Genomic DNA, 20,480 nt, shown 5'->3' with positions numbered 1-20,480 from the left:
CTGCTGCAGGCTAGTATACTATCTATATTTAATAATTATATTAACTTTTAAGCATTTCGTTTTTAAGAAATGTATTAATTTTAAATTAATTAATTAAAAATATAAAATATTAAACTATATAATATAATATTATACAAATACGTTTTTAATGCATAATCTTAAAAAAAAATCTTACCTTTATATTTACTATATACCTACTATATTTAATAGAATAGCTATTATTATTGTGATCTGCACATAGTCTGTTTGTATGATAATATATTACCAAATATTATATTTGTATTATATTATAGTTTAAAACATGCAACCAACATAACTATTAGTTCCTATATAATCAGTAAGGTATATTATTAGAATATAAAATCATTTTTCATTTGAACAGGTAATTAAGATGAAACATTATAATTTGACTTTTTGTTCGCTTATACATTTGATTTTTCTACACTTTTTAATTTTTATGATCGTTTTAAATGGACAATTTAGACATAATACGGTTCTCATGAATATATTTTTCCGGAATCTCGTAAATTGTTACAATATATTGATTATCTATGACAACTATTATGAATATTGAATCCATATGCAGTTCCAGGTAACTGTGAAAATATGCAGTAATTAAGGCAATTTAGTTATAATTATTCTATGTTAAGAAAAAATTGCACTCTAATTTAAAACCAAAATTGAATGTCACCAACTTATAATTGCTATTATAATATAAAATATAAATAATTATTACTATTACTCTAATTCTATTATAATATTATATATTATATATCAATAATGTAACGCTAAGCAATAATTATATTAATTTATTTTTGCAATTTTGTATACTATTAAAAAAAAAATAAATAAAAATAAAAATACCACAATCATTATTAAGTAGGTATATAAAATAAACCGCAGTAAATTATTTGAGCTCAAGTTGTGTAATATATTGTTAATAAAATTCAAATTTCATTGTATTAAAAGTGCACGAAACAGATACGGTTAATAATTTAATAATAAATAAATACCTAATCCCCTCTGAGTCATATATTGTTTATGGTTACAAAAAGTGGCTATGAGCTAGAATATTTTAATATCCGTGAATTTGGACCGATTGTACTTACCTATATAAATGATTTCAGAAAAATTAAAATGTAATTCAATTATTATTATAATATATTTATTATATTTTTTATTGTTGGTGCTGTGTCATTATGTTTAAACTTTAAACTGTAGTCGCGATAACACATTAATATGCTTAAAATAAATAATAATGATGATCTATAATATACATCTTTTACTTTATGTTAATATGGTACATTTTCTTAAAGTATTTTGTGATCGGTTTATTACTGAACAAATAAATATTCTTCGTCAATGATTAATTCAATGTCACGTTGAAATTTTATCACTATGTTGTTTGGATATTGCGATAATCGCGGCTACCATCGAACTCTGATTTTAAGCCTTCGCAGAGACCGTCAGATGGAGTGAAGCACATCGATGATATGACCCCCGCCCCCCCGACGTTCGTCTCCCACCCTTTAGATCGCGACAGCAGCTGCAGCCTGTTGCGCCTAGAAAGGGACGATAATATAATAACACGAATCTACAACAAAAATCAAACAACAAACGATACAGATGAACACAATAACTATGATGACGCAGACGTAACTAACTCAGTGTGTTTAGATAGAATATAATATTATGGTAACGGTAGTATAAGATGATATTATTATATGTACAGTATAAGTATATTACCTAGGCTGAGCGTTTTATGCATTCGCCTCTTTTTTCTGTTACTTCATAAATAAATAATTATTAGTTAGGTCAAAGTTTGTTTTACACTATTATAAGTAAAGTATATATTTTGTATATTTTTACGTCATCGAGGTTTTCAATAAATGTTTGCATAATATCATCTTCAGCATATTTTTCTCATTCAGTCAATTTTTTGCAAAGTGGCAGATTTAGATTAGTATTTAAAAATAGTTTTATTTTTATTTTTGAAATGAAATTGATTGAAATCATATAGAAACTTGCCTTTTACTTCTAAGGTCATATTATAATCAAATTATTGTTAAAAATAAATAAACAAATGGTACTATTTTATACTTACAGTAATTATATTTTATTATAGTAACACACCACCAATCATATGGTTATCTGTTTTATATAGTGCTTTAATATTCTAACGAAGTTAACAAAAATGAAATGTTTAGCAATAACATCTATCACCTATCATACGAATTTATTGCATTTTTTACAATTAATGAGCTAATTTCCTACAATCACCGAATACGTATTTTTATGGTTGCGGGGTTGTGACGTTAGTAATATTTTTATACGATAGTAAATATAATTTATGATTTTCGTGCAAAATTTGACCACATTAATACATATATTTTCTATATTATTATGCACAATATTTTATTAACGTTATAGTTCTATGTAACAGATTGCGTAACCAAATGTTTGGTATATGACAAGTTATGGATGATTCGTGTTGAACGTGATAATATCTATCGTCGAAATGGAAAAAATGAATCCGATAAAATGTCTCACAAACGTCGATTTAAATTCATTTTCACACACAGTATGACGACTACAAGAAAGAACTACAGAATATAAATTGATCTGTACATTAACATAGTTACCTACCTATATATGAATTGGGAAATCGTAATTCTTTTTTTAATATTTTGAAAAAAGTGATTCGAGTCTTACGTATATGTCTTTTCTAACATATATATCATTATACGCATTATACAAAGAACGTCAGTCACGATAAAAAAAATCATGATTTTTACATCGCTTGAAAGTTGCAGATTGTCAATATAACTAATTTAAGTTGAATATTTGGTATTTAAAACCAAGTGGTTTTAAATTATTGTAAAAATACATTTTTATGAGTTATTCTTAGTAGTTTTTAATGTTGGCATTCAATACTGACTTCACTCACATATCATTAGTTTAGAATGTTTGGAGTTTATGATAAGTACGTATACACTATACAGAAGCTAGTTTAAGCTAAATGAGTTTCATTAATTGTGTTAAATAGCATTAATATCAAGATTAAAGTAAATTTGTTAATAAACATATATTATTTCCCATATACGAAATTTGATATTCCCATTAATTTCTTAAGTATTTAATTTCTGAAAAAAATCTTTCTTAAACAACGCGCAGAATATAAAACAAAGTTGACTTTCAATCATATGAGAATGGTTATTCAGTTCCCCTTAGAAGCTGAATAAAAATAAAAAATAGGCTTTATCCTTACTCGGGATTATCTCTATCTCCAACCAAAATGTCATCATAATTGGTTCAGTTCTTTAGCCGTAAATACATAAAAACTTAACAGACATCAGACACGCAGAGTTGTATTTTTGAAATCATAATAACATTATAGTAGAGATTATTCGCGTCAGAATAATAACACTTACAATAGGCAATAATAATATTTTAATAATATTGGGTACTTATAAGTAAGTAGATATTATCTATATTCATTTTTATATAATTTATATTAAATAATATTATAATAACAATTTTTATGTAATATCGCAGTACCTACCTATATTATATAGAGTGATAGATGCATTATTTACAAGCACGTTTTGAAGCTTAATAATATCAAACTATTGTAAAATTATAAATATATATATAATATAGTTATGAATGTTATGACTATGTTTTTAGTTTATCTTATGGATGTGCGTTATACTGTAAATAATAAAATAATAATTTTGTTTCAGCCGTGTGCCGCGATACATTTAGTAGTTTCTTAATAGAATCAATATCCTATAGAAACCAATTTTATTTAGAATAAATGGAAAAAAAATCAATCCGTTGAATAACGGAAATGACGAGAGCAACAGGAAAAAATTATTATAATCTTATAATATACGCAAAACACGCCAAACATTTTTATTGCTCTCAATATGAATACAATAGCTATTCATAATTAATTATTATGCATTTGTTAAAATTCTGATTTTTGGAATTTTCAAGTATATTTCAGTATCTACCACACTTTTAAAAACCAATGATTTAGTTCATTAGCTTTAAGAATAATAATTATTAATAATATTTAAAAAATAATAATCAAATTATTACATTTATTCTTATTGTTGTTATACAATATATTAATACCCTCAATACAATTGATTTCAATAATTTAAAAACCTTAATAAAACTTAAAAATATAGTTTTTAAATACACTTAAATATATGCAATAATTAGAATATTTTAAATAAATAGATCCATAAGAAATTTAAGGGATAAATTGGTAGAACGTGATGATTATTGAATTCCACTTTAAATAATATACACACAATTCACATCATCTCATAAAATTATTACGGCTTAAGATAAACATGATATTGACTTTCAAATTTCTATGAAAATAAGTAATCGACCATACGTTTTACGTATATCATAACCTATAAGTATAATGTTATTTATATTAATATAATAATAATTACCGTCGCTAATACGAATATGCCATAAAGATTGATAATATATTTTATTAGACTATCCACTGTTTACCTAAACGTAATAAACCTTTGAACATGAATTATATTACGAGTATACGCGTATAAGTTGGTACTTGGTACATTATCCTTCCTACAGCAACACAGTCATATCGACATTTTATTGATTATAATTACGATGATTACAAAATTACAACATAGGTATAATAATCCAGAGTTTATAATATTACATTCATGCGGTGTACCTTTAACCACTTTTTTCGGAGTTAAGATGTTTCGCAGCACTATTTAAATAACAAAACAATATTATCTAATATAATGGATTATATTTTTATTCTTTAAAATTGTACCTACTAAACTGCATTTTAAAAAGCAAAAATATACAGCATATTATTGTTATTTATATTGTTCTTCAATTTGTATACTTTTAAATTAAAAAAAATAATGCAAATACTTGTAAGCTTATTTTAAATAATATTAAATATTAAAATGCTACAAAATCAATGTCTTTATTTTTAATTCACAAAGTTTTTCAACTTATGTACAATAATAATATTATAGTAGATCACATATTTTATTTATTATCGAATATGTACAAAAATATTGGTTAAATAATGAAATTATACATCTATAAAACTGAAAAATAAAACTAAATATGTACTCAGAACTTTTGACACCTATTTAATTTGTGAAGTCACGAAAAGAATTATTTATATTGCTTATACTTACCAACATTAACCTAAAACGCCAAATAAATGAAAACTACACGAAAACTTGACAAAGTTTTATGATATATGAAATGATCAGTATAACTAACATCATGTTGATGTATATTGTATAATGTACCTATTGGATATATATTTTTTTTTTATCAATAAACTTATAAAGTTTAGGTTGGTGTCTGGAATAGTGAATGCACTAAAATCACAAGACCAACACTCCTTAGGGTACCTACTTTGTTTGCCATTTTACACCGCTCATTCAATAATTTTTATAAAATTATATTTTACTTCTAGGTAGGAGATTAAAATTAAAATTTTAGACTATATAAAAATAGGAAAATTTAATTTGAAAATAATTAAATTAAATATATAGATAAATAATAGCACTGTATAATATTAATAATCTAGATTTATTGAACTCAATTTGGGACCAGAATATTTTAATCTATATAAACCAAATAAATCAATAAGATGAAAGATCCGAGATTAAAAATACATACATATACATATATTGTAATACAAAATGAATTAGGCTATGTAGTCATGAATATTCATTATTTATTTTGTATTTCATATGTATATGTAGTTAGCCATAAAGGAAAAAAATATAAAAATTGATAACAATAAAAAAAGAAAAAAATATTTTTTTGCTTCAAAAATATTGTCATGAATTACTTCAAGCTATGTAAAAAAAAATGTTTTCGAACACATTCATATTTATCGACGTGATGAGTCAAAATCAATCGTCAAAATATATGCTAAAAAATGTAAGAAAATAACAAATGTGGAAATATATTTTTTAAAGCAGCATCTGCTATATATATTAATTCATAAGATCAGACTGCATAAGTTAAATACTAGTACTATCAGTAAAGCAGTTATACCGAAAGAGATTTCACAAGCAATAAATTAATATGTGTACAAAATATTTACGTAAGTACGACCAGCAATAATTAGAACAATATTTATAATTAGAGGACACAGGATACGTCAACTATAGAGTTAAATATTAATTTAGTTTTCTCCCTGACGAAAGAAAGGTCAAACTGCAAGTAGACATATTACTAATTATGATAACGATGATTATGTACGATGCACATTATGAATGCAGTATTCATAATTATTTCGGTCATGACTGACAGAGCATGGGTTTGTCTAACTTATATTCTCGGGAACGTGATGGACTTAGCCCCTTAAATAATTACTATCATTCCTAAAAAATCCACTACCTAACCATAATATAAGGTTTAATATTTTATGATTTAAAATATTGAAACGATTTATTTTAATATTTTGGTTTTAAAGTTATTTATAAATTCAATTATATTTTGGTTTTTTTAGTCATTTTTCAGACATGAAAATTTGATCCTGGAAATAAAAATACATATTTCTTTTACTTAAGTAAGAATTAAATAAAAATTTTAACTCAATTTAAGCTGTTATAACTTCTGTCCTGTAACTTTGACTAAGTATAATATATTTATATACTCACAGTAATGTTAAAAATGCTTAAAATATACCTTACCATATTATGAAAGTAATGAGTATAAAACTATAATTACAACCTACAATTTTTTTCCGTTTATGGCGATTGTATTTTGTGAACAAAATACGGTAGTTACGCAATTCCATACGTTTCATTATCGAACAATTTTAATGTGCCTATTATCAAACAATCTACGCCTACCAAGATGATAATATAATAATTAATATTATATTTTGTATAAATCTATACCGATCGCGTTTATTTGTATTATTAATATTTATCATGGATATAGATCGTTATTCCGCGTGTAGTACACATATTATTATTCTGCCGCTGGGGAATTCGACGCCCCTATGTAATTTAACCTCCTCTAAGGATTTTGCAGAGACGCTAATTTTACCTACCCTCGCCCAATCCCCCCAAATTAGGCGATACGGACGACAACTTGTTACGGTAAATCCCAGTAGCATAATATACCTATATAAATTTATATGTCTAACATACTAGGTTTAGGTTACTATATAATATAGTTATTATAATATACTTCTTGTATAGTATAAATTTATATAATATTATTGTACAGTGACACGAATAGACATAATATAGATGGGCGGCCCTTTGATGAGTACACCGCCGAAATCCTCGCGCTGACGCAGTGTAAATTCAGTGAGATTTTGGCCAATTGCATTAGTCGTTTATCACATGCATATCATACAATACTAGGAAAAAACTTTTTATTTTATAAAACACTACTTGTATATTTTGGTAAATATTTCTATTACATAGTATTAAATCAAAAATTAAATTTAAATTTTAAATTTTTTACAATCATTTAGGAAAATAATCCAATTCCTTATCGTTACTAATTTTTAAATTTTTTACTTTTTAATTCGATAACATAATATATTTTTAATTTTATCTTCCTAAACACAATATTATTCGGAGTATATCAAACTATAATATTCGAATTTCTTACAAATAATTTATTAGTTATAACTTATAATTATTTAAATAAGGTATTTTATAGATCAACTGAGTATAGTAGACCGACATTTTGCAAGGTACTCCTGTATTGTACCACTCTACTCTGCCCATCTAAACTTAAAATACTTATAACTCGTCCACAATTCGTTTCATACTTAAATAAATCCAAATACTCCAAAATGTTTCTGCTTTGGAATAAGGAATTATAAATATTAAAAAATGGTAAAAATTAGAAAATGTTTTAATAACTTAAAATTATATAAAAAAAATATTTTCAATAACATTAACATAATGTTTTGAAACAGATTTGTCTGGATAAGTTATACTTGAATAATATATAAACCATTTAGATTATGGATGCGGCATTATACAAAAATCTGTAAGCTAACACAACTGATATACCATTATTAACCGTTAGATCTCTTTTTACTTTATAAAACGTTATAGTATGTATTTCTTTATCACTAATTTACTTCTGTGCAAGTGAGTAGAACTATTGTTTTACTTTCCATTATGGTTGGCCGCCTAAAAGAAGATAGGAAAACCGTACACAAATGTTTAATATGAATTATCTATAATTTGTCGTCGTCAGCAATTAATTTATTTCGTAGGTTCATATAACTCATACTTATTAGAGTCCAACTACTCGATTAAAATCGATGTTCAATTGGAAATTTTAATAACACGTAAGAGTTTGTAATAGCAATTTCTAAGCATAGCCTATTTTAACTAGTTTTAATCGTAAAATGTATTGAAAATAATTCATCGAATGACGTGATAGAACGATTATTGAAAAATACAATACGCGTTTATAAACGATATTATTTTGAATTATTACTAAATAACCATTACTAAACACTCCGATAAGTTTCTATAATGGGTAGGTATCGTGAATGTAAATATCTTGTCTTTTTCAAAGTACCTATAAACTAATTATAAAATTCCGCTGATATAATATCATATACCTTCGTATCACAGTTATGCGTGTCGAACGTTATATAGATCAAACTCAAAGGGCCGGTAATATAAAATATTTGTTCTGCGTATTTTATGGCTCTATTAAATCAGTATATTTGAACCATTTTCCTTCAAAAACGTACGAATTTTGCTGTTTTTTTTATATTATATTATGTTATTTCACTACTATTCTATGTTTTTTTAAAAGCAAAATGATTGAGATACAGACAGATTGCGGGATAGGTAGAGAGACGGGTGGATGAAGGGACAAATACGGAAATGCAATAGACCAAGGGAGTATGACAAAAATATTCGTACAATGTGTTCCAGCTCATTTTTAGAAACGTTATTTTTTTATTAAATACCGAATACGACAATAGTAAAATTTGACGAATAGGAAGCGTTGGCGTCTCCCGTACTTCCCTTATTATTTATCTTCCCGTTATGTATCGGCCAAGTTTAGCATTACTTTCATCTTTCAATATTCAATAACAAATAAAAACGAAAAAACTTTAGTGATTTATCAGTGCTGCGATACACTATGTATTTATTCAATATTATAATTTCGTGAATGGTTAAAATTATAATGAAAAGAAATAAATAGATAAATTGTTGGGTACAGAAGTATTATGTATTGGTAAATCCCAATTCTTTTATATCGTTATTTGTAATACATATTATATTATTTTATATCATATCAAACGGCTGTGGATCCGGTCGAGGAGTCCTTTTCAACGAACAGTCAGTGTTTTTAATTTAAATGGGGTCACTAGGTATATTTTATATAGTTTACTACAAAATGACACTCGAATGAGTGGATTAGAGCCATAGAAGTTTCTATTGCAGCCGACTGCCGCACCTCTGCTTTTTTTCTTTTCATTACCTAGATATCTCATTACTTCTATTATTATTATTATTATTATTACTATTTTACGCATAAAGTAACATTATACGTGCACGACATAGGTACTGGGAAATAAATGAATTCACTAATTGAGCGAAGAACACCTTTGTCCTATGTACACAACGCGTCGCTAAAGCCTGCAGGATATTTTGAAACATATTTATAAAATGTATACCTAGACGTGCTATAAAAAGCACCACTTGTAAAAAAACGCACATAATACAACAAAATGAAAAAAATGATTCATGATAGCTATACCTTTAAATATAAATAATTTACATTCGTATCACAATTTTTCTGCAAAGATAAATGTACAAAATTACATTTATTTTTTAATTACAGTTCGATTTTCCGAGATCTTTATTCGGCAGTAGTACAGTAATACAGAATTATTGTCCGTATGTTAGAGGCTTAAACCTCTCCGAAAAAATAAACAAAACCGTCAGAAACCTTCTAAAGAAATAGAAGACTGATAAAATAATTTTAATTTTCCTTCATGGATATTGCCGTTAGAAAGTATTCAAAATATTTTAATAGTTGTAAAAGATATGACAGAAAAAAAACTGCCAGTTTCCATAAACTGCTGTCGTGAACGGTTACCGCCTGTTAATATTTTAAAAATACTGCAGCAACTCAGTTAATAATTTTACCTACCTCGGCAACCGTCATCAACCATAAAATAATTTACCGACAATATTTTTAGGTATTAGTAAATCTTCTAAATTAATAAAAATATATTGTATCCAATTTAAAGTAAGAGCCTGTGTATGATGTAGGTATTAAAATACAATTTAATTTAATTTATAGTTATTAAGAAATTACCTTAATTCATATCTTGACGATGCCCATTCGCTTATATTTTTCTTTTTTCTGTAAAATCAATTTTTCAACGTTCTCGCAGGTTTACCGAGGTTTATCGTGCACAATATTATAAGCCCCGTCGTATATCTCGATAGACTGGTCAGTCTTAAAAAAATCATTGTTGTATAACTTGATAATTTATTTGAGACGAAATTCGTTTTTATGACAATTTTACACCACGAATAGGGACATCGTTTTTATGCGAAGTAGTATTATCAAATTTTTTTCAGCAATTTTACTCAGCTAGATGTATATTAAATTTCCAATCCACTCGTGAATATATTTACATTGCCGAAACGTTTTTATTTGCTGAGATTTAGAAGTTGTAGAAGGGAAAAAAATAATATTTTAACTACGATAAAAAAATATATATATATATGCCTACGAGAAAAACTGACTAGGCGAGAGGTTATAGTACAATTTCATCACGAACTAATATATATATATATATATACACATTTCCGTTTGAAATTGTTTTTATTTATACTTCTTTGCGATTTATAATTGCTGATAACGTGTATTTGAACCGTTGGCCAGAAGAAGAATATTTTAAGGATCATCATCGCATGGCCTGTTTAAAACGTCTTTCGTAGTGGTAAATTACGATTTGATTTTTGTCCAATCATCTTTGCCGCGGTTTACGCACTGTTACATATAAAACCACTGACGATGACGAACGCGAAACACGCCGAACTGTCGTAGACTAAACCGTTTTCACCGTAAACTGCGCTAGACCGACGATGGATTTCATTAAAACGTATGACCGTATAACTGTATACAGTAACTACTCGGAACTCGCCGTAATTAAATAGGCACTACTCGTAAGTATAGGTAACAATCGCGGATTGCATGGAACTAAAATAACTGCAGCACTCGGATATTTCGGCAAGCCTGTAATACACACGAATAGCCTCGGAGGTACCACTGTACAAGTTATATGGTTATACATATTATATTACGTAGGTATATAAATGTTATATATTTTTAAATCGATTAATTGGAATTGTGTACCATACATGCCACATATACATTCAATAATTTCATTGCCAAGAATTACACAACATACGAGTACACATACCTACGTATTATATATTATGATAATATTTAAGTTCGGTGGTTTTTTTAAAGATTAATTTTGGTTTACTGCAGTCTATTTGAAAGACATGCGCTGTCACTGTCACTATATCAGTCGTTAGCATAGTATTGTTATTTTAAATATTTAACTACAGTAGAGCGTCAATTATCCGCACAACGAAATGTTTGTGCAAATTTATTTTTATCATTCGTTGACCCGTTGTGTTCGTCTTATCGTGTACATCATATTATTATGCAATGCGAGATTATTTTATATTTTTATTACCAACTGCGGTTCACTCTAGTGTATCATAATATTATAGGTACGTTATAAACACGGTAAATTAGTTTTTAACTTTATTTTTGTATTGATTATCCGCACCCCACAGGTCCCAATAATAATCGACGCTCTACTGTATTTAAGTAGAAATAATGTATATTATGTATAATCCTGTCATCCGTGTTTCATTTAGAATCATATTAGATATTTAAATGTGAACACTTTTTTGATACTTGTAAAACGAAGAGTAAGTAAGTAATCCGAATCAAATAATTCGGTGGTACTGTAAAGCTATGAACTAATTTTCGTGTAAGTAGCTATTGTAATTATTTCGCGTGCCAAAAATCACTTCCAAAACAATTGCGTATAAAATATATATTATATTATTATATAGGCACCCATAATAATGTACTACCCGCGGTGTGCGAAATTTAATATTGATATTATAATTTTAAAGGATGTTTATGTAGTGAACAGTTTGTAATGATCAAAAAGAAGCATTATCGTAAACAAAAAAACTAAAAAAACTTTGGAAAAAAATGCAAAACAATTAATCGCCCCCGGGTGGGCTTGAACCACCAACCTTTCGGTTAACAGCCGAACGCGCTAGCCAATTGCGCCACGGAGGCCCATGATGATTGCATAAAATTTATAATTCTAAAACCGGATCGATAACGTTTTCCATTCTTCAATCGATAAGTTTTTATTACATATTTTATTCATGATCATCTTAGGCGATACGCGCTCCAGTTCACCAAGCCGAAAACTAAGACCTCTCGGGTAAATATTACAATAATAAAATTATTTCAGACTTCAATAATAAAATCATCGCGTAAATACCAAAATTCGATTACGTTCAAAACAATCTATTTTACTATGCTATTTTTAATATTTACGAATAAAAATAAACACATTAACAAATCGAAAAGTAAGAATAATATTTAGGCCTCCTCGTGTCTATACACCATCTATGTGGTATGTTTTTTGTAATTTAATTTTAAACAAGTTTAATATTTTAAAATGTATTTTTTTTTTAACTTTTAAAATACTTTAAAATTATAGTATAAAAAAATCAATGGATAAATAACATTCTTACCTTCAAATTAAATAATATCCAATGGCCCAATTTTATAAGATAATATTTAAAAAGATGAGCAAGTGGGTACTTAGCTAGCGCTTCGCTGTCAGTGCCGCAAACCCGAAACTATTAACACTAAAGCCAATGTGCAAAATTTATTTGAAGGTCCCAAATTAATATTATTATTTTTTACTTGATTTTTGTATTACTATAACAATTTATTAATCAATACCTACATTTTTAGTATGGAATATTGGAATCGTTTTTGAACGTATACGTACATTATACTAATTAGACAAAAAATTTATCTTATTATTAAATATATATTATTATGGTTATTAAACTTAATACCAAAACAAATTGTAATTATATTATTTTTAAATTAAATACTTACATGACATATTTGTAAATTTAAGGTTTAAATCCACTTAAAAAAAAATAAAAATAAAATAAATAATAATTATGTAAATGAAAATGTTATTATTTTTGTAATTCATAAAATAAATAATAATTATTAACTTAACTCGATGCTGACATAGTGACATCATATCCCATAACCATATGGTTACCAAAAAATAAAAACATAACTGAAAACAATACCAATTATGAATAACTATTGTTGCAACAACTCACTACTATGCTTATGGCTCGTCGAGTTTCCATAAAAACGAAATACTGATATAATCGATCATCGATACCCATATAAAACTGATGTATAATAGACATAATAAAATGCTTAGCATTACTATTTTAGTATTTGAAACTTGCATATTATTATTTAATATTTATCCTCTACTTATAATAATTATTATGTCTATAAATTATAATTAATAATTTAAAAGCAATAACTTAAAATCTAAAAATTATGAAAAAGTAAAAAAATATTGAAATAGACAATTTTCAATTTTAGATTTTAGTTTAAGAGGCCCTTTAGAGCCTTGAATCTGGAGGCCCCTGTGCATAGCACATCTTTTACAAAGTAATTATGGCACTCTTTGCAGTACTGTAGGTATCGAGAGTGTCACAGTGATATTTATTAATTTAATTTAATTCAGTGATGTATACGAAAAACGATTCTGAACGGAGATAAGATGTACATCAACCTATATCATTAAGTATACTCGTATTTCATATTAATATGTTTTTTTATATTAATATTAGGTAAAGCAATTTGTATTATTATTAGTATGTGTGCGTATAAAATATAATAATATACGTAAGATGTTTATACTGTATTTAAACTTTGGCAAACTAATGAAAATTGTAATTCATAATTAGTTTAAATATGTAATTTCATTCAAATCTGAATAATGTTTATATAAGAAAACATTATTATGAATTTATGAATATACCTACATGTTTTAAATAAAGGTTTTAGTATGAACTTCTTATGAAGAACTTTGAATTAATTTTTCAAAACATAACTATAAATATTAAATATTATTAAATATTGCACATTAAATTAATTTTAAATTGTTAAACAACATAAAAATGTTCGTAATTTTACAAATTTTATTAAAATTTGAACTTCAAATGCCTATAAAAATAAATTGTGCCTATGTATTTTATACATTTGTATACATTTATTAGGTTATGTAGGATCTTGTATTAAATTTTCAATATTTTTGACTGGCCTGACTAGGCCAACAAGGTTATCGACATTTATAGAACTAAAATTTAAAAAAAAATTCAAATTTCAAAAGTGAGACTTAAAAATAATGAAATTTTTTGGAAATATTTTTATGCAGTAAACAATAATTATTAAATATGATGCTAAAATTTCAAGTTAACGGATATTTGTTTTTGAGTTACAGAAAAAAAAAATTTAGCCGTAAACTGGATTTTTGTAAAAATTCCCGTTTTTACTGAATTTTATAAAAATGTTATATCACATTGTGTTATAATTAAATAAACAAAATATTTTATTTTTCTGTACCTAAAAATATGATTAAATTATACTTTAAAATACTTAGGTATGTGATCATTAAATGTTAAAATTTTAAAATTATAAATAAGGTATACCTAATAAGGTTTAAATGTTTAATAATAAGAATTAAAATTAGTTAAACTGCTTTAATGCGATTTATTATAAGTGCATAATATTTAAGTCATTTGACTTGAGAATTATTAAGATAACCGACTTAATTAGTGGTCGCAAACGACGCAAACGTTGGATCTCGTCCTCGAAAACCACAGTATTATACGTATTCTAAACGAATTATTATTTCCCGAGCACCGCATTATCATAATAATTAATTATCTATAAAGTTATACGACCGTTTGGAATTGAGATTATAATATTAATATAAAGATGCGATATGTACATAATATTCCTGTATTGACCTATCGTAGTATCGTGGGTCATTGATTGAAATTTCAATCTAATTGTTTTGTCGCGTTCTATCATTATTATTAAATTTGGTTTTGGGCAATTGTATAATTTTTTTTCTGATTTTTTACATGCGTCCCCATGGCATCATTTCCAATAAAACGTAACAATAAATAATATTTTTTTTTATTTATACTATTTATAGTAATTGCTATACGTTTTTAGCTCACACGTCCGTCCCCACTATATAAAGTAACATAATACTGTATTTAAAGAAAAACAGTTTATATCAGTAGGTTATCACAATAATTTACATAGCGTAAGTTTCATACGCCCTGTTATAAAAAAGTAATAATATTAAGTGTTTAAGTCATGTTAATAATAATAAAAATCAACAAAAGTAAAATGCGTCGATGAAAATATGAAATAAATTGTTTTTATGATGAATGGAAAAAAAACCCGAGATAAAAAAATGCAAAAATTGAACGCCCCCGGGTGGGCTCGAACCACCAACCTTTCGGTTAACAGCCGAACGCGCTAGCCATTGCGCCACGGAGGCCTGTTAGGTAATCGATGATTACAAATTTATTTAGGTACATAATATTATAATATTCAATGAATTAAAAAAATCGTTAAAATTAAAATATTATTATTTAAAATACATTTTTTGAATCGTTTATTTTTTTAGACTTAGATTTAGAACAATATTTATTTACGTGTTTAAATGTAGGTAGGTACTCGTATATTTCAACACACTGTGTGTCGTGAATATAACATTATTATATTTTAGTTATGATAGTATGATACTATTGACACTGTGACAGCAACTTCCATCTAGCATAGATTTTACTTTTTTTGACGTTGTATAGGTAATAAAAAGTGCGTAATACGTTATTCGTACAATACTACAATAGGCCTAGGTTTAGATAAGGTTCAGGCTTGGAATAAACACAAACGAAAATTAGTTATTTCACTATTAATATTACTTATATAATATATATAAATTTATAATACATATATTTATACATTTGTTACATTTCACGATAATAATATATTATTTGATGTGTATAGAGTTAGTCAATTATTCAATGACATTCATATAGTTTTTTTACATTTAGTCTAAAATTTATTTTTGCAAATTTATCATGCGTTCATTAGTTATTACAAAATAAATGTGTACAAAAAAAGTTTGACTTGCTCTGAAGATTATTAGGTTTATTAGGTTTACACTGAAAAAATTGCGAAAACATAGCTGTCAACAGGTATAATAAATAACTTCGCCAAGAATTAATTTAATTTTCAAGTGGCTTATTATATTTTATGTGTTGCAGTATAGTTAGAGGCGTTTTTCAGTTCTCGCAAGAATAAAAAGGGATGAATAAAAATACAAGTGTCTACAGAACATTAATTTTATAATATATAGATGATAGGTATCTAAGTGTCTTTATGGACTTTTAATAAGCATAATTTCTTTGAAAAATGTTTAAATACATATATATTTCCATTGTTCTATTGTTTTTATTTCTTCTTGAAATGTTCTCAAGAGAACTGAACTTTAATACTTTTGCATTGTTGTTAGAATTTAAAAATAAAATTTGTCTTAGAGAAAATCATAAGTCATACCTACTTAAGGTTTTCATACGTGCCGTTTACAACAGGATTATACATTTTTTTTCATTATATCTTATCCCTTTGCCATGACATACTTCAGAATGCATTTTGTCCAGTTTTTAGTAGATAATCCTATTTTAATTTCATTATCACCAGATTGTTATATACTGTTTATGAATATGTAACGATATATAAGATTATGAACATGGTAATCCGACCATATAAGATATAACTTAATTCTCGGAAGTTAAACATTTTGTGCCTTTCAGCTATTCAACTGATTTGTTTGAAAATCAGATGATTACTGAATACTATTTACTAATTATATTTACAAATTTGAATTTGTAACCTATTTTAGTGTAAGTTTACTCAATAAAATAGGTGACATATATTATCATATTGAAATTATTTTAACTTTAATTTCTGAACCACACAATATTGTAAATACCACTTAAATCGCTCGCCTTTATCACTACAAATATTACTCTCAAGCAACTAAAGATGCTAATCAATCCATTCCAGCTTCCTCTTTTACTTAAAATATTAATGAACTTTCACTCAAAATCACATCCTTTCTTGATGATTTCAAAAATTGAATTAACTCCAATATTTTTCTTAACTATTATAAAATCATGAACAAGCTTCTCACTAACTCTATTAAAATCTAACTTGAATAATATGATTTATCCAAATTTATTGAATTTCAATAAGTGGTGAGTTTCAAAATTTGAAGTGGTGCCATTGGACGTCTTCTACTAAGATAGCATGTCTAATACTAGTAATACCACACTTGAATATAACTTTTACTTTTTGTATTATGTAATACATAATATAATATGTACTTACATAGATTGTAAATGTTTTTTATTTTTATAGTTAAAAAAAAAATTTTAATTTATATAAATTATATACGGTCATACGGGTGTGGGTATTTTTCCCCTTCTCTTATTTTTTGTGAAGAATCGATGATACCAATAATTTATGTCGTTTTGTTAAGGTGTTTGAAAATACAAATCAAACTTGTTTTTAAATATAAAAGGTACAGAGTTTGAACGTGTAGATGTCTCATCAACAACAGTCTTCATTTTATCAATAAAATGGAAAACAAAATAAAATTTAAGAATCTGTAAACTGTAAGTATAAAATATATATTATATACTTACCTATATTATTAGTATTATACCACAGTAACAGCACGTAAGTTCGTGTGAGCTAATGTAATTGGATTTTTATTAGGTAAAACTCACTACTTTATTACATTCGGCCGTTATATAGATAGGTAGGTATTTTTCCATGGTTCCATTGTTGTAGTTCATTATATTATTATATACATAAAAGCTATTTTATTCTCCTATTTCTCTAATAACTACAAATATGGATTTATGTAATATATATATATATATATATAATATGTATATGAGACGTGAATACGTTATATTATTTTATAAATGTGAATATGTATTCAATGCATCATGATGTATCATAACGTATATAACATTTGTCGATGAAAATTTTAATTTTATATAATATTAGAATTTGGTGACAAAACCGTTTTTTTTAAATATCACTATAGATACGCTCGGAAATATAAAAATGGTTTTGGTGCATGATATATATATTTATAGTATTAGTTTACGTGGAGCGACAGATTGCGTAAGACATTGTAAGTAAATATCGTTCAAACATTTGTTAAAAATTTTAAAAAGAATCGTTACAAATATAATTTTCTTCCACAAAATTAAAAATTGCAAAATATGTTTAAATTTATCAAAGTTGTATTGTGAGCCGTATCTAACCGAGATAAAAATAGCTTTAATACGTCGCCAGGTAGGTATAATAATACTAGGAACTAGAGGAATTACCAATAATCAATACGCGTTATGCTAAGATAAAACTAGTTTTGTAATTTTATTTTGCATTTACATAAATACATATATTGAGCTTTTTTTTTTAATTTTAGGGTATATTAGTTCTACCAATTTATAATTTTGTTAATACATATTTTAATTAATTAATAATTTTATCAATATTTTCTTTATAAATCTTTTTATTTTTTAACTTACAATCAAAATTGTTTATTTTAAAGATATTTTTACTTTATATCATGAAATATGGTTATTTTCAATTCATGGGCGCATGATTATCCCAGAAGTGCTTGAGAATCGCCGATACATTAATTTTCCGTTTATAAAATTTATTTATAAATGGATAATTACATGGCATAAAATATTATACGACTATACGGTTCTTCCAAACATTATTCAAATTTCATATATTTTTCAGTTTACTCGACTATTATACGCATTATTTTTGATTTTATTTTTATTTTTTATGCATCAAATACTCAAAAATAAATTTTCTTTATATTTTTAATTGTATATTAAAAATGCATATTTTATAGATCTAAAGTGCATATTTGATGACTTATTAAACTGTTAGAGCTTCAAGTTTTCTGCCCCAATAGCAACTAATGGGTATAGTATTATGTTAAAAAAAATAAGAAATATTTTACTAACCATAAAAGTGTATATGCTACTTATTTTGATTACCTGTAGTAGGATCATCTCCAATGCAAACACTGCTTGCATTTATTTAAAAAAAAACCGTTTTAAATATTCATGGATTTTTTATACATAAACAATAATTGTTTAACAGTAGGTACCTAGTATGACACAGTCATAATAATGAATAGTAAATATGTTTATTTGTGTTTATCATATTTTATTTTTCTTGTGTTTTTTTTTACATAATTTTTTAAAATAAAAATAGACATTTATAATCACATATTGCGGGTAATATGGTAAATATTTAAAAAAATTTACAGATAAGTTTGGATTTGTTGGTATTTGCATTTTATTAGCGTGTAAATTTTTTTTATATTTCAATAAAACGTAAAACATTATAATATTATTAAATATAGTTATTGGCTTGTTAATTTTTTTAATTTCTTAATTAACACGATAAACTGAATCATCATTGGATATTTAGTATAAATTAACAGAAACTCTACACATTATATAAAATTAAGTAAATATAATTAAAGTAAAAAATAATACCCAATAGGTTAGCTTAGGTTATTTTCTCCGGTCTGTAGTGCTTTCATTGGAAGGTATTTTTTAAATAATATACTGAAGCCACTAAATGTCTATCTACAACACTTGTCACTTACATTTATTGTAAAAATATTTTATAGATTGTATAATAAAAAAACGAATGTAAAAACAAAAAGATATTTTATTATATTAAAGGGGTTTAAAAATAAGGATTATAATATTGTTTTCATTGATAATTAGTTCATATATACACTAGGTCGTATCCAGAGTTGAAGGGGGTTAGGGTTCAGACCCCCCCCCCGAAATTTTTTCTTGAAATAAGATTAAATAAAATAATTTTTTTATAATTTCATATTTTATTACATAATAGGTATTTATACTCTAAACCGCCTCTAAAATATTTTTCTGGCTACTGCCGTACTGCCTTGTACATACATATTTTATGATGAGACAATATAATTATATCTACCCAAAGCAGTTTAATTATAAATATAATAATATTGGTTATCCCAACTCTATGCAATAATTATGGTACGCTCTTATAAGTTATAACAGTGGATACTTAATACTTGTAATGTATTACTTAAAATTATATTATTAAATTATTAATGAGACAATACGAAACGACGATTTTTTTTTCGTTTACCATATAAACAATAA

General features: G+C 25.9%; 1 protein-coding gene and 2 non-coding genes across 3 annotated transcripts in view; all 3 read right to left on the bottom strand.

Annotated features, from left to right (window-relative positions):
• The window catches only part of LOC113556139 (limbic system-associated membrane protein-like), a 524,182-nt gene that overhangs the window by 417,837 nt on the left and 85,865 nt on the right, over positions 1-20,480 (bottom strand). The gene's annotated exons all lie outside the window — the stretch shown is intronic.
• Positions 12,305-12,378, bottom strand: Trnan-guu. The gene has a single exon. It is a non-coding gene; the product is annotated as a tRNA-Asn (tRNA).
• On the bottom strand, positions 15,643-15,715 carry Trnan-guu. Its single transcript has one exon. It is a non-coding gene; the product is annotated as a tRNA-Asn (tRNA).

This window comes from Rhopalosiphum maidis, chromosome 3 (genome assembly GCF_003676215.2).
Source record: "Rhopalosiphum maidis isolate BTI-1 chromosome 3, ASM367621v3, whole genome shotgun sequence".
Taxonomy (NCBI): Eukaryota; Metazoa; Arthropoda; class Insecta; order Hemiptera; family Aphididae; genus Rhopalosiphum; species Rhopalosiphum maidis.
The sequence above is the reverse complement of the archived record's forward strand: the minus strand, read 5'-3'. Positions and strand labels throughout refer to the sequence as shown.